Raw genomic sequence first — 25122 nt, 5'->3', positions numbered from 1 at the left:
CTCCCATTTGTATGATTCTTGCATAAGCAAACCATATTTGGTAGCTTGAAACCTTGGAGAGCTAGTGTCAGATCTGCCAAAGCAGAGGTTTTCTCCCATCTCACCTCTTTTTCTGTCACAAACAAGACATCACAAAAATACTAAAAAGGCTGGAATTTCATTAAGCCTTTCTTCCTCCTCAGAAACAAACTCATGGCAACTCATAAAAACTAAATCCAGGAAGAAACAAAGCACAACTGAAGTGGAATTAGAGAGATAAGAGATGTTCCCTAAGTGAACATGCAAAACGCACTAACTGTAAAGGGGAAGTAAATTATTCTTACAAGATGCCAGCATGTAAATTAAGCCTGCCTGAGGAAAGATGAACTTGTGCATTAATTTTAGGTGGATTTTCAACATACAGTCTGGGCACAGGTTAAGAAAGAGATATTCACTCTTTGAACACCTTCTTCCAACACAGAGTATATATGCCACCTGTGCTTTGAAGGGAGCCAGGCCTCAGTGATGACAAAATACTTATAGTAATTGTGAAAACTCTGGAACTGGCCTATTACCCAGTCATTTCATTATCATCAATACTTACATGTATCTCTTTGCCATAGTACCATATTTTGCTATGTATTGCCACTATCAATTTGTAATCTCTCAGAATATGATAATTTTGTTTCAAGGATAAAATAATCTGGGGATTTGTACAGTAGGAATGGGTAGTGCAAATGAACCCTAGGCTGTAAGGAGCACAGAAAACTCCAGCCTCAGGGAGGCATGGGGCCCTGAAATACCCAAATCAGAGAAAAACGAGTGAAAAACAGGTGACCTATGGGGCATCAGAGGCTCATCATGAATATAAAGTTGATACATGGAACTTCTCTCAGGAAGAGAGGATGAGAAAACTTTATTCAAGAAGAGGAAAACCAAGGTATAGACACAGCCCTTGTTAAGGACAGGACTGCAGGCAGGTTCTAAAATGGGACGTGAGGACAGTGTCATGAGAAATGAAAGCACACATACTGCATGAGTCCAGTAAAGTGTGCATCCCTTTACTTATCTATGAAATCATTAGTTGTATTATTGTTGAGGGTTGAGAACCACATACACAGTGTTTCTGATACAGTAGTTTTTTCCCTTCAGACACTCTACCTTCACTTGTAAAGAAGCAAGTAAAGTAGTCTTCTTGCAAAGAAGACTTTTTCTTCTCTATCCTGAATGTCAGGGTGCAGCAAGCAGCACAGGCACGGGAAGGCAGAAACCAGCCAGGCAGGGGCCTCACTGCCAAGGTCCCATAGTGTGTAAGCACGGCAAGCAGAGCTGGACTGATGTGTGTGATCAGGGTCAGACACAGTCCAGCATTTGCCGGCACATCTTCAGCACTGAGGTGGGTCCAAGGTCAAGCCAGGAAGTCATTCAGCAGCTCAGGGTCTAGAAATGGAAGAAGAAATTAGATAATAAAACACAGGGTGCCAGCAATCAATTTTTACATACAAGAGATACTTGTCATTAAACAGGACTGCAGTGCTCCATGAAAGAGTTAAGAATATTTTAGAAGATGTTTAAAGTAATGTGCTTAGTGTGAAGGATTCTGATGTACTTGCCAAAACTAACAATTAGGAATATTGACTGATTCAAGTTACTATAAATTAGATAATAAATATCTTCAACCCCTTAGGAAATTAATTGAATTTAATCCTGTATCAGTAATGATTATCTATTTTGCTTGACAGCTTGTTTGAAATTATCAGGGCCAACTTTGAACACTAAGAGGTGGCATTCATCTGCCTAATGCAGACGTCTATATGAGCTAATCACCAAGGTTTTGTCTACTGTCAATGGAAATCTGTCTAGTCAGTGTAGCAGAGACATGATTCCTCTTATCCTAAGTACATACATAGAATAGGCAAGAGGAATTCCATCCAAAAAGTGCCTATTTCCCTTCATCAGCTATAAATGGATCCTTAGGAGAGCAGTTCACACATAGATGAGTACACTGCAGACCTCTGAGGTCGGAAGAAATGACTGTGACTCTACATGCTCACATTACAAAAGAATATGACTTTTTCCGTGAAAATGGGATTGCCTGGCCACAGACACAGCACCTGATCCAAAGCTTACTCACATGATTGAAGAAGTACACCTCGATAATTTGGAGAGTTATTCCAAGTGTATAAGACCTGAAACTGTCATTCACTGTATTTGTGGGGTGATTTTTAAGCTATAAAACAAGATCTCTGAGAGTGTTAAATTCAGAGTTGTCTCCTCTCTTGTATGCAAATGTTAATATGAGATGTTTTCCCTTGATTCACTCTATTGAGCTGAGAGAATAAAATATTTACACTCACATGTGTGATTCTAAATCAACAAAGATGCTGTGAAGATAATTTTGCTATATATTCTTCTTCTTAAAAAAACAAAAACAAATAAACAAAAAAAAAAAACAAACAAAAAAAACAAAAAAAAGAACTGGAAGCAGAACTGTACTGAGGAACAGGGCACACAGGAAGCTAAAAGCCAGAAGTTGGGCATATTCAGTTTCCAAGTTTTATTTTCATACAGTCACTCTCCAGATAAATAGTTTTGCTCACTTACTTTACAAATGTAAAGCACTTAAACATGCAAACTTCCCTAAGTGGTAAGTGGAACCATTGCTACCAAGACAGATGGCTTGCCCACTGCTTGTCCACTGTAATGCTGGTTAAAGTGTCAGCACACAGCAAATAATAGTGTCAGAAGCATTAATGCTTGCAGAGGATATAACTGCTGCTGGTCAGTGTGTTATTTGTATTTCATATTCATAAAGAGAAGAAAATATTTCTTTTTAACAGGTTTTCTTTCAACATTTGCCATTTGATTTGATGTGGTTGTGGTACTTTTCCTAGGCATAGGTGTACTGTACATAATCAAAAAATACAATGCCACACTGGTATCTAGACATTTTTATCAAGTTGAAGACTTAAGGTTTGGAAAAAAAATATGAATCAAATTTAACCAGATAAAAAATACCCGTAGAGCCCTGATCCAGAGAGTTTATGCTGGCCAAGTATGAATTTCTAGGCATAGTTTGACAAGACCATCTGCACTGGCAGACACATACCCCTTGTGAATCCCAGCTTTGAAAATCTCCCACCAGCTACAGAGTTCTGCTGTATGGTCCAAATATTTGTCAGAACCTTCTAAAGAAGACCTATATAAGAATATAAATAACAAACGCAAGTGACTTTTTCCTTTTATTCCTTCAAACTGCTTTAATTCAGAGCTCAGGAACTTCTGCTCTATTTTGGAGTCTATGGCATGTTCTTTTCTTTCTGTCAGATTCCTGAACAAATCCTTTTCCCATCCCAAGCTCACATTGTACAAATTTATATTGTCCCATCGCTGTGTACTCTCTGCTTGTTTCCCCTTATCTTCCTGAAAGTTTTTCATTCTTTAGGACTTTTAGCAAGTTCTTTGCATTGAATCCTCCCCATTTCCCAGATGTTTAATGGCAGGTTGCCATCAGCTTCACCCTTAATATATTTTAAATATTTCCATTTTCTTTTCCAGACAGAGTTAAAGGACTGCTGAAATTTCTAATAAATCTGAGCATTTGTGGTAGATTCTATTTATTGCTCAGTTCTTCCCTGAGACATTCACTTTCATACCATTTAGAAATGTTTATCCCTCTGACAATTCCAACTTTCACATCCATATGTTCAAGTGGAAATAGTATCTTGATTGAAAATTTACAGTAGTTCTGTCTTAGGGTCGTATATTTTTCTATGAGCCAGTCTTATGGAAATCAGTAGATACACCAGTTCCTTATCTGCTTGTGGTAATATTTTCTGCTGAATTACCCCATTGTCATATATATTACTGTCAAAGCATGTGTAAGGACTCACCCTTTGTTGGTCTTCTCCTTCTGACAGAATGCTTGGGTTGGGTGTTTCTGAGACAAACCTGAAAAAAATCTGAAAATTTTAGATGGAAGTGTAGATTGGATAAAGGGAGTGATGAGAAATTCATCCCTGTTGATCTCTGTAAGTGTCCACCAGTGGAGGAAATAGTTTATATTTAGTTTAGGGAAACATCTGTCTCTGGACTACCAGCCTTGAAACTGAAATTGTAATGGAAAGTGCTGATACGTTACTTGCAGCTCATGGAAGAGCCATTACAAGCTGAGTTCTGAGTTACATCAGGCAATCTTTCTTTTTGGCTCCAGCCCTGCTATAATCAATTTACAGAAAATACTGTAGCTTTATATGCCATCATATTGATTTTCAACAAAAAACATTGCTGGAAACTACTTACAGTCAGTGCAGTTATGGTACTCCACACTATGTTTTCTAGTATTTTCTAGTTGTGTACAGTGTTTTGTAAAACAGATTATAACATGTCCTTTGCTGAAAATTTAGTTAATCCTTTTACTCTGCTTGTCCTTAAACACAGATACAGTGGTCCTCGTAGGTTCTATTAGTACACAATAAAATCCAAGAGTTAACCAAGCACCTAGACTGAGGCCAATAGTGTACATGCATTTGCTTAAAAGTTTTCTAGAAAGCCATAAAAGATATGCTCTATTTATGGAGAATAGTTTTAACGAGGAAAGCATTTCATTTTGGTAAAACATGTTTTATGTAAATTGTGTAGTAATGGTTCTTTGATGATTTCAGTACATTCCCACTCCCCATCAGCATTATTCTGTGTTCTTTGTGTAACCCATAACCCCAAGCTTGAGGCTTGGAGGCTGCAATGCCAGGTGCAAGAGGAGTGCAAAATCATGCTAATGATGAAGCTTATTTTCTAGCAGAAGATAAATATAAGAAGTCAGTCATCCTTACACTATCCTGATATGTCACAGGGGACCCTAATCCAATAGAAAGTTTTCCTTACTAAGGAGTAAAATAAGGTTGTGCAAATGGAAAGGTACAAGAAAGCATCTGTGGTGATCTGAACCCTGCCTCTGGGCCCTATGAAAACAGCTATTGACAGAGAGTACAATACCTGGTTCCAACAGTTATACGAAACCTAAATTGCAGTAAGCTAGTAACCATACACTCAGCATATATCTCAGAAAGCAAAAAATCCTCTCTGACCAAAAGGATTTTCAATCTGTTCTATCTGCAACTGCAGGCGCTCTGAGAAGCTAGCCTAACACTTCCTAGCAACATTTAAAGCAAAAGTAAACATATCAATAGCAGTTTTCTTGAAGGACAAAAATTAACTAGCAAGGGTAAGAATTAGCTGAAAGATGTTCCACTGGCATATATTGTCCTTTTGGCCCCCACTGCAGAAAAATATTTCTTCACTCTCCTCTATTTCTTCACTTTTGCAAAGTTTGCTACAACTTTATAGCCCTTCAGATGTATTCAGTGCTTGAGATCACATTAAGTTAACCATGCAGTACAGTGGCTATTACAGTCACTATTGCTATAGCACAGCAAGACAGGCACCCTCGTCTTCTTGCTCTGTGGTAGTTGCTAATAGATTATGATTTTTTGATGGCAACCACTGTAGAAAGAACCTGTTATCCCTGTCTATTTTCCAAATTTCATGCAGAGCAATTGTTGCTTCAGCAGTGGAAACCAGCTACCACTGAGAATACCACATCCGTTTCATGCTGTTTCATAAGGATAAGTAAACTCATCTTAGCAGCTCGAGCTGTGCAGGAATAGAAGGATACTTACCACCCAGTACACATAGAGTTACTGTGCCGCCAGAAGCAGCATAGCTGTGAGCACATCTTGCAGGGTAGCTAGATTTGCTGAGAAACCCATGCAAAGCCAAGTTCTGAAGTACCTACACAACCTGTAGTGCCCCAGGTAACAAGTTCAGAGCTAACTCAAGTATCTTGCACTGTGCTACATGTACGCATAGTCAGCTATACAGAAGTATAACTACGTATCAGCAGTATTAAATGTCAACTCATTGTTTTAATCTTTTAATTCCAGAGAAATCTAATAAAGTACCTACTTGACTTTTCAGGTGTTCTGGAATAGGACTTAGCAACATTTTCTGCCATCAGTGCAAAGGTATAATCTTTGCTCTAATTTTTTGTTCTGGTTCACCATGAAATAGGCCAGCAGATGTACATACACTTCAAGTGAGAATCTTCATTACTTGTAAAATTATGCTTTCTTTTTATGGCTGTTCTTCTAAACTATTCTGCCTATCACTAAATTTTTTAAATCTGGTTTGTTAAAACCAGCCTTTAATGTATGAGTGGTGACACAGGAATAGTTATTTAATAAATAATGAAAAGGCTGGCAAATGTTACAGTTATGCTAAATATAGCTAGCTAAATATGCACAGTTTCTTCTTCTTCTGAGGACAATTGCTTTTGGTGGTAGGCTGGGAGACACACAAGACAGAAACCATCATCCTAGGGACTTGGTCGCACACTCAAAAACAAAAAAGCAATGACTGCTCAGACAGATTAATAACTTCAGAAATATGCAAAAGGAACCTTGCCTTCATTCTCGACAAACTAACCAGAAACAGAAATAATTATATAAATTGGTCAGTGTTACTGAAGTTATTTTCTTTGATATGACATCCAGAAGAATAATCACAGTTAAGGAATCTTGCTAAATCTTCATGCAAAACTGTGCAAAATAAGTTTAGGCCAGATTTCCATGGAAATCAAAGCAACTTACAAATCTAAACTTGTCTTCCACTGAATCACTTCTCAGGTGCCAACAAAAACTCCAGGCTATGTGAGGCTGACAGTTCTGGTCTACCAGCAAGAGGACTGTCTCTAAAAGTTACCTTCCCTCACAAAGCCAGCATAAGTCTAAGTGACTGACACAATCCCCGTCCCTGTAAAATATTTTTTGCTTCTAAATTCAGAAGGAGAGAAACACAAATGTTTGATTTTAAATAAAATGTGGGGACTTGAATTTATTTCTTGCTGAGAATCTTCTTAAGTATCTGCGGTCTTTGGAAAAGGCATTGCTCTTTTCCCCCAAGATTCACCTGCTCTTTCCATTCAGTTATCAGTTTCATTACGTTTTGTAGAATGGCACCCTTAATCTCAACTCAGAGTTGGTCTGGCTCTGTTCAGGTTTGCCAAATCACAGGACAGTCAGATTGAATTTCTGTCACTGAATCTGGAATGCTTGTGGCTTCACCGATTTCTGAGGTCACTCAAACTTTGTAGAGATTATCTATGCAAGCTTGCTTCACTGTCTTCAGAGATCATGAAGTTTAGCAGTTCAAATTACCTTTGGTTCTGCTGGTATTTGATTGACACCGGGAATACACATTTATTTTACTAGCTCTTTTCCTCCCTTGATGCTTCCATGCTCTTCGTTCTGCTTCCATACACTGCATCTCTAACCTGCTCTTGCTTTTATTTGTAATGTGAACAGAGAAGTCTCTATTAAACGGGTGTGGAGCACACACATCTGTTTATGGTTTAGTGAAGGATGATGGTAGTTCAGGATGTGATATGGCCACTAATCAAGTAATGAGTAATATACCTTGGAGATCATAAAACAATGTGAATTACTGAAGCAGCAAAGATATTTGCAGATGAGACTTTCAGGGCATTAGCTCAAGTGGTGCAGCTTATGTCAAAAACTATAGAGACATTTGTGGCTTTAGAAGTCTGGAAAGAGACAATGGAAGTGGTTCTTCATAGTATGTGACCTTTGGGCAAGGAGATCTCTCTGCTTAGTTTCTCTTTAAGGAGTCACAAGCAGATGTTCAGTTTGTAGGACTTGGTGGAGATTTTCTATCTGGTTAGTACCATTAAATAACATCAGACTTTATTACTCATGTATCAAATACCACCACAGTGGACCACAAGACTGAGATACTTTGCTCTGCACCTTTACGCTCAGAACTGGTGGATGTTCAGGCTCTCTGACTTATGCATGAAACTTCATGAGATCCTAGGCAAAATAATGAACAAGAATTCTCCCTCACCACATGTACTGCATTCCTAGGGGGATTTGCAGGATGTACAGACCTTCAAACTCTCAGGAGGATCAGAGTTTATTTAAGAGAGAACAGTCTCAGAGAGCAAATGGTAAACTGTGAGAATTAACAAGGAGTTTTTCAAAGGCGCAAAGGGAAATCAGATGCCTAACTCACATTAAGTCAATAGGAATTGAGCATTTAATCCCATTAGTGTCTTGGAAAAACTGCTTCTGAAAAGAAACTTTTATGCTCTTATTGAATTTCGAAGGAGTATTCTGAAAAATCCTGAGTGGACTTGAGTTTCATGTTCCCTGCATAACTGAATGACAGTCAAAGGGGTTTCTATTTTTTTAAAGCTATGCAGCAGCTGGGATAAAACGCCAGATATCTATGAGGTGTTCTCCCCCACCAGTGGTCCTCCCCTCACATGCTGAACAACCCACTATGCAATGGCTGACCTCTCTTTTTTAAAGACAATTGATCACCAGTGATATTGCTCTCTCTTTCCCTTACCTGCTGTTTTCCTTCCTTGAGCACTGAGTTTTGATAAGAAAAAGGGTTTTTTCAGCTCTCTGGACTTCTTTCACTAGTTTGCCTTCAGCATAGTGCTTGCAAACCACCTTTCCCTACCACTTAGGTATACTCTTATTTTCTTTATCTGTGTTCACCCACGGCCCTCTGTAACAAAGGTATCATATACCCTCCAAAGGACTGCCGTTCACTTTCTAGAGCCAGCTAGGCAAGTTCTTCCTATCATTCACAAAGCTTTCACAGCAGTTGCTCTGTATTTACTCACTATAGTTTAATCCACATGAGCTCACATACCTCTCATTGTAATAGTTATTATTACTTAGAGCTCTGAACAGTGAAGATATTTATTTATCTGGCTGCTGCCTCATATCACTTAGTTTAAAGAATATATGTACCACTTCCTCTGACATTCTCTGTTTGTAAGCCAAAGCTGGAAATAGCATGGAGATTAATCATCTAGATTTGTCATTTCAAGGAGAAGGAAAGAGGCCATACATTCATGATCCACATTTTTATGCTACAACAATTGATTTTCTCTAGTGTAATAAAGAAAAAGGCCTGGGGACGCTGAGACATAAGCTTTGGTTGAATCCTGTGCTTTGGCAGAGCAAAGCAGAGAGAGCCAGGTATGCTGCTCAGTTGAAACATGCCACTACAGATGCTGGAAAGCCCAGGAGCAGTCTCTAGGCAGCAGAGCATTCCCATTAAGGCCAATCGGGTTTCATACACCCACCACCAGAGAAATTTGTCAGCTGGGAGCAGCAGGGAGAATATTATACATCCTGAAGCTGGAGACATCTCCATAGACTCAGCAAACTGAACAATTCAAGACCAAGTTGTGTGGCTGCAAAAGCAATGTCCCAGAACCTATCACCATATTTTCCACTCTACTTACTCTCTGCTGCGTATTTCACTGATGATACATCCATGACTGTTGCACCACTTGCAGTCTGATAAACAGAATTTGAATAGCCCTCACTGTGCAAGGAGGCACAGCTCCTTTTCATTTGCTGGTAACTATGTCAATGAAGGATTACAGCCATCAGCAATCACACTAACATTTTAGGAAGAGGGTGGGGAGTAGAAAAGAGCCTGCGAAACGGACATCTCAGCCATACAGATACACTTTATATAAATACCTCAGTTCTTAAATAGCATTTGCCATATGGCTTCAGTGGGACCTATTGAAAATTCATGAGTATTTTTCACACTGTCCTCAAAATATCACCAGTAAGAACAAACACCATTTAAAAAGTCTTCTATTTTAATATGAAAAATTGGAAGCACTATTTTTTTAAAGAAAAATAAAACTGTTCTGATTTTCTCTTCCTTACCTTCCCCATTTCATAGTGAGGAAAAGAAGAAAGGAGAAAAGACATACAAGTTTTCCAAATTCTCTCCCTTTTTCCTATTTTTCTATCTTTCCTGAGTAAGAAAACATAAATTGATGACAGAAAGACTGTTTTCTCCAACGCTCACCACTTAATGCTTTTCTTTCTCTCTTCCTTTCTTTCAGTGAAAAAAAAATGAGTATAAAACTAGAGGGTAGGAATTTTCCTATCATTTCAGAAAAGTTCTTGTTAAAAAGTTGCTGAAGAAAAATAGTCTTGTGTGATGTACAGTTTAAAATTTACATTCAATATTTGTCTACTGTAAATACTGTGTCTTGTTAAGGCTTACCTGGATTAAAATCAACAGCTTGAATAAAAACACTACTGTAAACTAAAGTTTTGGCAAAAAACATGTAAACCAGGGATAAAAAAACCAGCTCCTAACCAGGGAAGTATTCTTTTGATAAAATTCTGCGTGTATTGATGTTTTAATTTTTTATCAATGATCTAGAAAAGGAAAAAAAATGTGAGTTAAGGATATGTAAATTTTGAGACATAGTTTTATATATAAATTTAAAGTATAAATATGATATATATTTAATATATGTAGTACAGCATAGACTTGTATAGTAAAAAATTTGCATATAGTAGCTTGGAAAGTGCAGCAAAAACTAGCTGTGGTAAAGAAGTATTGGAGAACAGATCTGGAAATAATAGAAATACATTTGAAAAATTCCACAAGCAGATACATTAAAATAAATGCATGCTCTTATATGGCTATTGAGAGAAACTTAATCTTATACATGAAATAGTATATGTAAGTGAGAAATGTGGGAAGTGTCAATGCTGTAACAAGAAGTTTGAGTCATAGAGCATTACATGTAAGACATACTTGCAAGGAGCTGTAACTACAGAAAATACTTGAGCAGTTTTAGCGTGCCTAAATGAAGGCATCATATTGCAATACAATAGCAGGGATGCATGAGATTAGGCATGGGAGCAAATCTGTAGCTACTGTAAATTGTGATGGCTGCATTGCCTTTTTCACTGCTGGCAGCTGGCATGGCTGCAGGACAAGTTCTGGTGCTGTTGCATGGCAGTACTCCACTCAGCTGGGGGTGCTTTGTCACATCCAGGGGGGCCTGACGGAAGCTCAGAAAGCAGAAACAGGAATGTTCAGGGCACAGCAGGACTGAATTATGAACAAATTAAAAGAGCTGAGTATGTGTAGCTTGGCTAAGCATGCTATTAAAGGGCAAGAGGAGGGGGTCTTGCTAAGGGTTGTGAGGCATCCTTTAGTACAATACATGAAAATACAGATATCAGCAATGCCATGAATTTAAAGGGAAATTCAGACCAAATGTCAGACAAAAAATATCCTTCCTGATATTAAGTTCTATAAGACTAAAATAGCTTCCAAAGAAAATCAGAGAAACATGGACACTTTTCAAGTCAGGCTGGGCAAAACACTTAGAAACACTTAGAAAATGTAGAGAAAGAAGTTGCTTTACCAACACAGACTGGATTTTTTTAAAAGATCTTTCATCACTTTTCAGTAAGACTTCTATCAAAATAAAATTGTAGTGTTGAAGATAACAGATACTAGTCTAAAAATATTGAACAGCTACAATATACTTAGTTGTGAACTAGATTAATCTGAACAATGCAAAGGTATTTTAAAATAACTGAATGTGAAAGTATATATAGAATTTAAGTCACAAGTCGAAACCAGTTGTGACTGGAAAAAGTGCAGTCTGGCTGCACTTTCCCTTCAATGCAATCTATCATTCTGGCCAACATGGCTTCATGGGCCTGCCTAATGTTTTAATGTTTGCAAAGTTCAGAAGAAGGTCAGTACTATTGATCCAAGGACAAAAAAGCATGAGAAGAGACCATAAAATCTGACTTTATAGACTATAAAAACACAGTCCAAGGAGATTTAATTTTGGTATATAAAATCTTAAACGGTATAGTTAATGCCAAATTAACTTACTATTTTTTTGCTGGGAGATAGATAAGAGGACAAGGGGCATAATTGCAAAGTAAAGAAAAACAAATTTGAAACAGATGTCATGTGTCCCATTTTTCTTTGCACAGAGCCACAAGTGTATGCAGAATAGCTTATGAGTCAGAGGCTGAAGCTTAAACACTGGAGGATCATTCAAGAAACAATTACGGCAAATGACATCCTGAGGGGATTAGAGTATTAAAAGAAAATGAACCTTAATAGACTGAATAGACTCCACTTAGTCCCTGAAATTTATTATATTCATAAACCCCAAAACAAATACAGTAGCAGAAAGATAAAAGCTGTAGGTAGCCCACTTAATAATATTTTCTTCTTTCCGTATTTGTGTAGAATTCTGGTCTTCACCTTTGCTGTTGAATGGTAAAACAAATACTAACGCACATAAATACATCACAGATATTTCAAGCCATTCAGAATCTGCTTCAGGCAAAATTAACAAGAGCATTGCCTCTGAAATTTGGTGCAGCTGTTACTAATAAAAGAGCTAGTACTGCAGGCTGAAACAGCTGGAGATGATAAGTGAAAATAGAATTAAGGCTCAGTAATGCAGGCTTGCACTCTGGAGAGAATTCTGGGCAAAACCTGCATGTGACCTCAGGTCTGATGGCCTTGTTCTTTACAGGACCCTGGTGATACAGCACATAGTACCACAGCTCTGGCCTCTCTGAGGGTGGCCACACAAGTTCTGGCAGATGGGAGGTGTATTCAGCTGGAAGACCATCCACATGTTCAGACATGCATGAAGATGAAAGCCTGCAAGTCAGACTTTGTGCAGAGTCCTTTCTTCCCTGCTGCCTGTCCTTCCCACCTGGGAGGCCACTGTGCCTTTCTTCTTTCTATTAAAACAGTTTCCCCCCCCCATCCCCAAATGTTCTGAGTCTCAAATGCTTTCATGTGTATGGCCATTCTTCCTTGCATGATGCAATGCACAACCATTGAGAAGAGCAATCTCACATAGCTTAAAGTCTCCCTGTTCAGGTGGTCACCTTGTACTACAGACTCTTACAATGCTTTTCACTGAAGAAGTCTGTGCAACAAGAATTCGTCTGTGCAAGACTGGTGTGCAACAGCAATAAGGAACCCTACTACAGTGAGAAGCAATATTTTACGTGCTACAGACCTTTCCTGGACACGTGGAGAGAATGGAAAACAGGTACTCCACCTCCAGCTGCCTTGGAGGCAGAAAGAAGGGGAACAAAGGAGCACGCATTGCCCTGAGGCTGTCGAATCTGATATCCTGCTCTAACAATGGTAACACCACCTGCTTCAGAAGCAAATGCAAGACAAATATATAATGACGTACCCTGGAGAGGAAGTTTCTTTCTGACCCCAGGTTAGTAATGATTGCCTGTTTCTTGCTATTCTCAGAGAATTTTACAACACTCTTCTGTGCAAATGTAGCTCATGACTAATGGCATATGCCTTGTCCCAGAACTCAACTTAGAGCATTTCTATTATTCCTCAGGAGCGCCTGTACCAGGGAACATGTCACAGAGGTCTCCAAACCTGCATCAAAAAAAGGCTTTGGGAAGTACGTGTAACAGAGCACCAGGCTGCGTCAATGTATCAGCCTGGATCTGAAAACAACACAGTCATGCTCTCCAGGCTCTGTTAGTGCTGGGACAATACTAAGGATATTATAATACTAATAATTATTATATATAATAATATATATATGTAACTATTATATTATTAACTATTATATATAATACTAATACTTTCCAGGCTGGAAGCTGAAGTGGCTGAGACAATACTAAGGACTGAAGACCTAAACCACAGGAAATAAAAACTAAACGTAAAAATTCATTTTATATCCAGCCTGAGGTTGACTTACAGCCTACAAGGATGAGCAGGCCTGCTATCTACTTTGGGCAGCTGCAGTCTGGTCCCAGCCATTTTCCTTCCCATGGATAACGAAGGGACAACTGAGGAACAACTGAGAGATTGTGTCATACAATAGTTCAACAGCATTGTATATGCTCCCAGGGCTTGGCCCTGTGATAGAGAAGGCAAGGCAAAAAAAAAAAAAAAAAGCTTCTTTTGGAACTTAAATGAACTTTGTACGACTGCATCAGCAAACCAAATGAAGTGTTATGTGGTACTCCTTTGGATGAGTGCTGGACTTCACAGTCTTCTAAGATTTCTCTTTCCTGACAAATGCAATTAAAAATAAGCAAGCCAAATATCTTAACAGATTTAGACTCTTGACAGTTTGGTAACAGGACTGAGATTCACTCTAGCAAGCTTAACTGCTAACAGTGAGAGATGAGAAGTGGTTAAGAACATGGTCCCACATCAGTTACCTACCTTCTCTCTCCAAAAGCCGTTTTGCTCTGGGGCTTCAATGTGCTTTATCAAGTCCTAGGCCTTCACAGCTGCATCTGACATTACCATATGTCTACTCTTCCCTAGATAGATCGCCAAGGTCTCTTTCATATAATTTTTAATAAGTGCTGGCTGCTTCTCGGTTGGAGGGAGAGGGGGAGTTTAAGTCCTTCCTTCTTCCTTTTTGCCAAAACCCAAAAGGCATCGCAGCAGGAGGTGCCAGACACCAAAATTCTTACAGTTAACAGAATGGGCAGTGATAAAGTGCCTGAGGTGAGAAGGCTGTGACAGGGAACTGAGGAAAGAAGGACAAAAGGGCTTCAGTAGGAGGACATTTGGGAGGAATGGGAGTACCACAGAGAACCAGGAAGGATCAGGAGGAGAAAAGGTGCTCTGAAATAGATTATTGAGGAAAAGAGAGTAGTCCTGGAGTGAAAAGAGTAGTGAGAGTTTGAGAGGAGCTTGTGTAAGAGTTGCAGTGGCAAGACTATCATGGAAGTTAGACTTGATCTTTGAGACAACAAGGATGACAACTAAGGACTTTGTCTACATTAGAAAGTGCTAAAGGTTTTGTAATCAAAGAGTGGGAAATAACATGGAGCATCTTCCTCAGGTGATTCTTCCCTGTGTTGTAGTAGGGAAATACACTTTCTGTAGCCCCTCTGGTATTACACAGGGACTTTTCCTCCCTAGGACCCCTGCCCAGACTCCCTTGGTCCCCATCTCAGTCTCTTCCTGCTTTTGCTACTTAAAATATATTGCTACTCAACAGCAAGTTCTGATGTTAACAATACAGCGGAACATACTATTTTCTTCATTTCATGAATGTGTCATGTCTTTACACAGAGCATGGCAGTTGTTAGACAAGGATTGCATATTTATTGTGAGCGGCATATATATTGCAAATAGATCAAATTAATAAAGCAGTCAATTGGCAAGAGATACCTGAGCCGAGAAAAGAAACCTTCCTTATATAGCAACCATGGAGAGTGGTGAGAACGAAGCATCTAAAACCATTCAGTGCTAGCTTCCTACTGAGTAGTACCTGGCTCCGCAGTCAACTGGCTGGACACCAGCCCACAGCTCTTTAGCCAAGTCTGCTCCTAAGATCTAGCGGTGGGTGTCTTGTACACACAGGGCAATGGACAGAGGGGATTTCATGATGTCAACTCCATCTGTTTGGTTCTATCCCTTCTTTCTACACCCACACCCTCAGCACATGCAGCACCTTCCCTGTATGAGAGACAATATCCCACAATTCTGGGTGCATGTTCCGCAACCAGGCACCTTCCTCCCTAAATTTATTCCTGTAGTACTTATTCATTCATTCACACAGGGCTGACTTACACCACTAAGGCTCTTGTTTCTCCTCCTTTTTCACACCACAATTCATCTACAGCTTTCCTCCTTGTGTCCATGTATAGTAGAATCCTGATGCTTTTATTTTTATATTTGTCTTTTCTCTTGGGACACCGCTTCTAAAGTTTTTCCATTCCAGCACAAAGGTTCTGAGGGAAAGACAAAGTCATGACCATCCCCTTCCTGCCTTCTTTACCCCTTTTCTTTAGTCTCAGCCATGCACAGGATTTCCAGTGGCCTACTCCCAAGTTTGATAAAAGCATCTCTCTTTAAACCTACATTTTTAGCATTACAGCCTTCACCTTAAAATGACTGAACAGAACTTAAGACTTAGTGCTAGCTGAAGCACAGCAATTCCACATTTCCAGGCTGACAGCACTGTTTTCTGCTGAGAGGAAAGCATTTGTCAACACTTTATGTCATAACCGCGCACACAGGTCACATAGCTTATAATAAACTAAAGATATTGCAAGGCTTTTCTACATGCAACAGAATTCTGTTGAGAATAGAGATGTCAGGAATAATTTATACTCGTCTCTTTTTGTACTCCTGAGTAGACATAAATAAATATCAGACATCCTGCACAGCCTTCTTCCTATTAAATACTGTTTATTAACATCTGTTAAAATTAATATTTTTTTTATCCTCTCACCATTAATCATTTTAAAATGTGCTGTGTTTGTTGTTAGTGCAGTGACAGGCAGTAGAGACCCTTCCCCTCTTGCTTTAATCTCTAGCAAATTACATTACTGTGGCATCCTTTGGGACTGCAGAGTTTTGGATACATCAGCATTTCCTTTTACCAATACCCATTTTCATCGCTAAAATTACACACTGCAATGGCTTGACACTCTGCACATGACATCTTAGGTCATGCATTTGATTCTCAAATAATTTAAATGTGTCTTTTCTTAACTTACAGAGCAGGCAAAAGAGAAAAACAAACAAAACAAAACCACAGCCTATTGTAGCGTAACATTTGAGCCCTGAAAAATTCTACGTAAGTAGGTCTGTGCAAGTATGTCTAGATGGCAGAAATAAAGCCTGTGTTTCAAACAGTATCACTAAAATCAACAGATTAATAGAAACTTCAATCATTAGGAATTCCAGGAGTCAACCTTAAGCTAACATTTGCAGTTTCTGAACATAAACCCACAATGAGGCATTAAGTTCAGCATGATTGAAAAATGTATTCATATTCACTACTGCTCCCCAGAACCTTTCTCAGGTCACACAGTACCTGCTGCAGCTCTTGAGGGCTCAGTGAGGATCTGTCCTCCAAGATCAACTACACACACCAAAGCCGTACTGGGTTTGTGGGTAGAAAAATACACTGCAAACAGCAGCCTTGCAACAGTAAGCCTTTTTCATCTGAAAATTAACATGGTCTATAGACAGCATTCAAACATGTGTAAATATTTTGCTACATATGTAATTTAACGTACTCCTCTCACACAGGGCTCCGGGCCTGTGTTTGGCTGGCACATGTAGAGCAGCAGTCATCTGAGGTTGCAGAGAAATATGGATACAATTCCATATTACTTGAGGAATAGTCTACGACTGAGTAATTAAAGGCCATATTGCGATGCATATGCTCCCCTAAGTGAAGCAAGCACTGTTGACAATGTTCATGTCTACAAACAGAAGGAGATTTAGCAGATACAGAAGGGTTTGTTTTTCAGTCTTGGAACGTGCCCAGAAGCTATCATGTTTACTTTTGTGCTTTCAGAAACTTCTAGAGACATTGTATTGCCTGCAACACCAAACCTGCAGCCACTTCAGATTGTTTCTTAACTGCTGTTGGGAGAGGAAAAAAGGCAATAGAGGATATAAACCCATGGTATAGTTGCTGACCTTAAGAAACCTTCAGCTCCCATCAGATTGTATAGAAACTGAGCATGCTCTATACATCATTCAAGTTCTTCAGCATAAAATAGGGTCCAATAAAGCTGACTGGTATAAAAGAAAAAAAAAAAAAAAAAAAAAAAAAAAAGCCCTGAACAAGCATATTATCTTTATAATCTCAAATACCTCTTTTCTGCAAACTAACCAACTACCAGGAGGTAGGGGATAACAGCCACTTACAGAGATGCTTTGACAAATACAGTAACAAGCAAAGCTTCTACTAGTGACTTCAATGACACTTACAGTATTTATTTATTTACTGATTGTGAGGTTTTTTAATATCTCATTCCCGCATTGTGTTGAATTAGCTCTGTTTTGATAGCAAAATAACATTCCTTTTAAGGAAAATCACCGAACACAAGCAAGGCAGGAGAAAGAATGAACGTGCTCTGGATCAGTGACTGCTTCAAGATCATCTCCCACCAGAATATAAAAAGTGAAACATGGGAAAAAAAGGTGACTGTATTTTCTACAGTAGTGTATAAATCTATAGTAACCCAATTAACTTTATTATAATTATTTTTTCATGGAGACTGAGCAGATACTCCAGAGATGAGGAACAGCATTTCTCAAAGAGAAACCAACTGAGAAACCATCTCAGAGAGAGGTTTGAGAAGACTTTTGCTGAGAAGCTAAGTTTATTAGCCAATAGACAGGCAGGACACAGACGTCAGGACATTCACAGCGCCAGTAATTAATTTTAACACAAACTACAAAACCAAAAATTTTTGTGTCAGAACTCATTAGACATCCCTGTAAAGTTCAGCATTTAACACTGACCTTCCCTTGGGGCATGGAGCACTTCATGCTGGCCACTGCTGGAGGTGGGAGAGGAAGCACAGGTCTGAGCTGACACTTTGGTTCAGTGACTGACATCAAGCCCACAGCAAAGAAAGCGTTAGTCCTCTTGAAGACTTTCTTTTAAATTTTATACAGAACGACTCTAATACTGCCAAATGCCTCCCATCCCCAGTCGTCAGAAGAACACACTCATTATCCTGCTTTCGGGCGAAAAGGGAGCATGAAGGCTGTGTGGGGGTGCCTGTCAATCACTCTGCCCGCATGTCAGACCCCATCCTTCTCATCTTCCTCCCACAGCTTTTGAAATATTGGGCAATTCCAGGTGCATTTGACAAAAGATAGGAAGTCCCAACTATTTGGGATAAGGGGGTTACATTTCCCCAGTAATTTGACATCAGCTTTCGGAAGGAGAACAAGGGTGGCTTCAAACACCAGCATCTCTCAGTGTCTCTGATCTCCAGCTGATGCAAGAACTACCAGGTCAAATAAATCTGAGGACATGGCTGCCTTCCCACCAACACATCCTCTGGACTTGTGGTTAATAAGGAACTGAGGCAGATGCTCCTTTTCCTTCTTAATGGCAAAAATCCAGCAACAATCAGAACGAAGGGACACACACTCAGCTAATTATAACAGAAAAATGATTTTTTTCATGCCTTTCTAAAGGGATCTATAATTCACTGCCATCACACCTGTCACCAGTGTTCTTTCTAATTTAAGGCTATGCTTTCTTTTCCATTATCATGGCACATCTAGAAAGTTTTATAACTTAAGTAAGCTGAATTCAGCTTAAAAATTTTAGGTCCAGATAGAATAATTTTTATACAGTATTTTATTATCTAGAAAATTTGCTTTTGAGAGTAAAATACATAAATTAGAGGTGCAGGCACAGAACATGACTGTCTATGTCCAGAAATGTCTATCATCTGGCAGGCAATGAAGTAAATAATTAGAAAAGCAATTTAAAAAATAACAAAAGCCATATGAACTGCTGCAAATAAGACTTGCAGGATACATTGCCAGTCACATAGAATCAGGCCATTAGAGCATGCCTACTTAGAGAAATTGATTGACATAATGACAGTGTAATTTAACAGAATAATGTATTCTTTCTTCCCTTAACTGTCCCAGTTTACCTACTCCATGTGGATATGATTCCAGATTAAAGTGATTTTATTAAACAATAGCTTTATTAAAAATAAAAGACCATTAATCTATCAGTCAGTTTCCTCAAGTGGAAAAGCTTTTAGGAACCTTTATATGATCACCATTTTAAATAAAATGAAACAAATGGCTTCTTCAGATCTTAGTACAGAAGTTTTGTCCCACATAGCACCATATTTCTAAGTGCTGAGTGTGCAAGCAGCTGAGACGAGCAGGGTTGGGCTTTGAGTTCCACAACGTATAACCACTGAGGACACAGCAAATGTATAAAGTCTAGGTTTCCTTTTAATACAAGTCAATTTCTAAAAAGTCTTCTTTTGTAGCAATCCTTGAAAGGCTAACATGACAGAAAAGAATCACATGGGGTACAAGTTGGTGTCAGTTGTAGCAAGATGAGTGTAATAGAAGTCAAATTTTTGTATACTCTCAGGGGACCCTGTGTCTTTTTATGTTCTGTGTCAAATATTTATATAATATCTCTGTCTTTCTGTAGTCTGGCAGAGTCATCTGGACATTATGGGAACTATCAGGATGATTCAGTTTACCTAAGAGATAACACCTCCCACCCAGAAATGCAGCTATGCTCATATGAAAGTGGTCACACTCATAGCCTCCTAATGATGAAAGTGTCTCCCTAAGGAATTTTACCCTCTTAATGATGCAAGTCAAAAATCCTGCAATTCTGCCTGTAACTTGTATTTCCTCAGTATAAATTACATCTAAGTCACTCTTGAAAATAGGCCACAATCTTATTTCACGGATTAAAAATGTTTATGACTTGACTTTAAAAGCAATTTTTCCAAAGTCACTTATACAAAACATTGGTTTAGCATTGTTCTCTACAGTATTCTGAAAAAATGAAGGCCGTCTGCTACTCTATTGCCTTTTTCCCTCCCAACTGCAGCAGTATTTTTCTGTTCCAAACCTGATTATTAGACTGGACAGGAGTTTAATAATAAGTAATTGCTCATGTTATGCTTAGTATTTCCATGGAGCAGAGCTCCACATTACTCCTTATGCAGTACATCCTATATTTGTTTTGCTGCTTTCTGAAGCCCACTGTGACAGCAAATTTGAAATAGCTATCCTTTTACTGAGAAATCCTCTAGAATTTTCTAGGGAAAGATTAAGTCTGTGTATATCTGCATGGTATGATTATATGTGTATGCATGCATGCATCTTTGTAATCAATGTATTTCTATACCATTTTCTATATTGATGTGTTCAAAAATCAGATAATTGGTGGAGTAGAATGGTTAAAAGTTCTCACTAAGAACCTGCAGCACAGGTCTAAGCCCTATTCTTAATTCCTGCTGAGGGCTGCCTCCAAGCAAGCAAGCTGGAAGTGTGCACTGGCTTGCTGAGCTAAGGAATCAAAGGTGACTAGACATCATGGCATATTATTCTTTTACACATGATTGAGAAATAAGCATACCTTAACCACATTAACTTGATAGGTCTTGGTCTCATGTTGCTGCTAAGGATTTTTATAAAAGACTGTAGAAGAGAGCAATCATTCCGTGAAGTATTTTGTGTAACTCCTTAAGGTCTTTATCAGAATTCTGGAAAATTCTGTTGGCTCATTCATCTTCAATGCTATACAAATTTGCCACAGGACATATCTCCAGAGAATTATCGTCTTCTCTTTTAATACACATACTAACCTGACTTTTCTGTTTTCCCTTTCCTCTTACCCTAGTGTCCTCTCCTGAGCAATATTGTCCTTAGAAACCTACCATGCTACAGCTCCTTCCCTGGTGCAAGGCATGTCTGATTCCAACCCAAAATGAGGGATTTGGCATCTGATGCCAGGCATAAACCCTTCCCTCTGCACTCAGCTGGAATTTTTTCTCTCTTCCCTCATCACCCAGTCACAGGACCTAAAATTAACTCCACTGGGGAAATCAACAGACATATGCCTAAAGTAATCAGATTTGATAGTCTGCTCCATAAAACAGTATTCTCACTTGCTTGTGTGTATTTTATAAGAGGCACTTTCAAATTTTATAGTATCACCCAACTGATGTCTCTCTCATGGCAGGAATAGGGAATTCAGCAGTATTATCCTTCACTCCAGCGTGTGCCACTGTTTAATATGCCTCTACTCATTTCCTAAAATTTTTTCAGCCATCAAAGGACCTGAAGTATCTAGTGAGGTAAAGAACACAACCGTATTTCTGCATGGAGGACATCCTGTCTGCTCATTAACTCTATGGCAAAGTGACCCAACAAATTGCTCTGCCAGTTCCCACGGCAGTTTGAGTCTAAGTATAGTTTATTATGTAGCCTTGAGATTTGTATCAAAAATTAAGGGCTTAATCTGAGTGATTATACATTTACTTCCCAGCCCAAGAGATGCACTGGTATTGGTTTCTGTTTGCTTGTAAAGCAATACTGTGCCAGCTGCCAAGTCATTAAAACATTACAGGCTTCAATCATAATTTTTAAGAGCATTTCTTTGTTTACATTTTCTTGTCCCACAGGTGATTAGCTCTTTTGCTAGAAGGTTACTTTGTTATTCTACTGCAAGGTTCTGGAATGAACTTCAGATGGGATTAGAAATTCCTCTGTAACCAATAGCAGCACTTGCAAGCATTGCTTTTATGCAAGCATATGACAGAATTCAAGCTTTGACACTAGTGCTGATAGTCCCTCTGCACCCTCTTGTCATGTACGCCTATTTGCAAAGTTTCATCAGGCTTCATTCACTGACTATTAAAAAATGCTGAGCTATTTACTGCCACCTCAGCTCAATAACTGAATATTTCTGAGGAGGAAATCCTGCAGCTTTGCATAGTATTTTGAAACCACCATTAACTTAAAGAATATGACTAGGTAACATAGAGAAAATTAAAAATTAATATATAATTGTTTCGTGTTTCATTTTAAATTGGAAGTGAGAGATTAAAAAGCCAGTCTTAATCCACTGGTATGCCAGGAATCGCTGATTCCTGAGGCTTTTTAAAATCACCACTTTATATTCTGTCCATACTCTATATGAATAAATGTGTTTAGAGCCCTAAAGTAAGCTGAAATTCAGTTTGTGTAGGCACGCAAAAATATGTTTGCTCATCTAAACTATTATTCCTCTTCAAAATCAAGTCAGAGGCCTGTTATACTCTGAAGTGAGTAAATTTGGGCTGAAAACCTCAGGAGATAAGGTATTCTTATATTTTATGCTTCCAGTTGTTTTGAAATAGCCCAAGAGCAGTTATATATAAAGGCAAATATAATGAGAAGTCAGCCAACAGCTCAAACAGAATTGAACTTACTTTCTAGATGAAGGCTTTTATTTCCTTATTGGGTATGTTTTGAGATATTTTGTCCTGAAACTCAGTATGCATAGGAACTTCATCAACACACATTTAAAGCACTATCACATGGATATATTTGTGATCCTTTGAACTAATACACTTACAGGTTTTTTCTCTATATAAATCTGTATAGAGCTGATGAAAAATCATGTATTTAAGACACCATGTTAGACACTGAAATGTATATGGATCTTGTACTGAAAGTCATCTCTTTAATAAACCAAAAACATGAATCAGAAATTGAGCAAGCAAGAATCAAAAATAGTTCTTGAGTTATAACATTCTAAATAACTTTAGTATCCTTTCATCTCACCATGGATACATAAATGCTTAGTATATACATGTCCCTCATGCCTCCTACACACTGCAGATTCCTAGCCTCAACCACATTTTTATAGCCAAGTTCCTGAAAAACTGTTGTTTCCACTTTAAAAAAAAAAAAATAGAAGTACACCAATAATTACTATATTTATTTGAGATAAAATTTTGTAATTAATATTGCACCAAGGCACATTACAACATTATTGTAAAAATAATCAACAAACCTTTTACTTTCTAGTTTAATGTGACTGCTTATAATCTACAGTCCTGTATTCTCAATAGAATTTGTATTCTATTCTTCTGCAGCAAAACATTTCACATAAAATGCTTCCCTCTACCTTTCACTTATGACTCCAGGTTTGGAAGATTTCCTGCAACACATATACCCCTGGCTCCTGACTGAACTGAACTTGGTTAGACTAGGGAGGCTTTCTTTTACAGGCAATGACAGTGTATTTACATGAAACCTGCCAGGCAGAAAAATGCCATGCCTTACAAAGAGTCTAGGAATCACCTCACATATTATTACACTGTAGTCATATCAGCAGAAGGTAATCTTTTCATCTTTTTCTTAGAGAAGTGTTTTATTTTGAAGAGGATAAACAAAATGTTTACTCTGAAAGAAATACATCCAGTATTTTAGATTGAGCCACTTAATTAAATTATACTGAAGAGGAGAAAATAACTATATCTTGAAGCTATTTAATCTAAAAGGACTTATATTAAATTAACAAAAGCCTGGGTCTTGAGGTCCTTCTTTAGTTTTCAATCAAACAAAAGTTTAAAATTACAGTGGAGATGAGCCCATTTAAACACAGGTAAATAAAATCACAATCTAATGGTTTGAGCCAAAGATGAAATAAAACAGACCAGATCCTCAGCTGGTGGATAACTCCATTGCTTTTAGCTAATGTTTTCTGATTTATACCAAGCAATCTCTTCTCTCATTGTTTTTGTCCTCTTTCTACTAGTCCCCTACAGATCCAGGAAAAACATGACTTGAATTTTAATCTACATGAATATTGCCTCAGAGAAAAGCAAAGAAGATTTCAAAGTCCACCTCACAGAGAAGGTAGGCAGAGATCTGGGATGGACTTAGGGACTACAATGATCAGCAACACATTGCCTCACATTGACTTACATGATAGAATTCACAGTCCTATACACAATCAATAAGTAGAAGGAGAAAAGCACCTTAGAATTAGATCCTCAAAAACAAAGTATGAAATAATCGGAATTAACTAAGAGAAACACCGAACTAATGCACAGGTTCTCAATCCCAATTATCTCTGAGGCATCATTTCCACAAGATGAGCTTTAGTTAGATAGCTGAGCCAACTTCAGATTTAATTGCCAACTGCTCCCATGAATGAGGGTCCTGCTCTTCCTCACCTTTTTCTTTTCCTCTTTCTGTTTCCAGTTTTGACAATTACCTGGTCCCCCAGTGATCAGATGAATTCAGTAAAATACTCATTTTACTGCTCAGTTAGTTTTCTGCCAAATTCAATGAAATGAACCAACACTCTGACAGTTCTGTCCAGAACTAGGACAAGGTACAGGTCAGGAGTGTGCACATAGAGCAGGAGAATGGAGAACAAGCAGGATGACCCTTTTTACAGCACAAAATTATTAGATCAACCATACTTGGCTCATCTTTTTCTGAAGTTCAGGAAGAAATCTTCCTTTGATCAAGATTCAAAGCCCTGAACTCTCAAGTCCACAGAGCTGGGTGAAAACAAGTGTTTGGCTAGTTCTGTTACACATGTTGATTAGTGACTTTAACTGTGTATTTTGTTCAGATCCGGAACTACAAACAACTCTGGGATTAGGCAGCTGATCAGTGGGATCCTGAGGACTGAAATTCTGGACTTCAATTTTCTAATTCTAAAAGCAGTATCTGAACAAGACATAGTCTCATAGTCAGTAAAAGTTACAACTTCATTTCAGTGACAATAATGTCAAACATTGTATTGAATGTAATTGTGTTTCTGAGGCCTTTAGCCAGCCACCACTCTAAGAACACAGTGCCTCAGTGAATTGGGATGCAGCATCCCTCCACGCAGGTCCATTGCAGCCCACCATAAACAGAGTGGTTTGGTTCCAGCTCTATGAGACTGTTCAGACAGCACAGGACTAATGACTCACATAA

The 25122-nt window shown here is 38.5% G+C and overlaps 1 long non-coding RNA gene across 1 annotated transcript; it reads right to left on the bottom strand.

The window, feature by feature from the left end:
• Window positions 1–1082: 1082 nt before the first annotated feature.
• On the bottom strand, window positions 1083–3888 carry LOC141957037 (uncharacterized). Its single transcript, XR_012633047.1, has 3 exons — window positions 3873–3888; window positions 3089–3178; window positions 1083–1419 (listed from the first exon to the last, which is right to left on the bottom strand). It is a non-coding gene; the product is annotated as an uncharacterized LOC141957037 (long non-coding RNA).
• Window positions 3889–25122: the final 21234 nt, after the last annotated feature.

Source organism: Athene noctua, chromosome 2, assembly GCF_965140245.1.
Source record: "Athene noctua chromosome 2, bAthNoc1.hap1.1, whole genome shotgun sequence".
Taxonomy (NCBI): domain Eukaryota; kingdom Metazoa; phylum Chordata; class Aves; order Strigiformes; family Strigidae; genus Athene; species Athene noctua.
The sequence above is the reverse complement of the archived record's forward strand: the minus strand, read 5'-3'. Positions and strand labels throughout refer to the sequence as shown.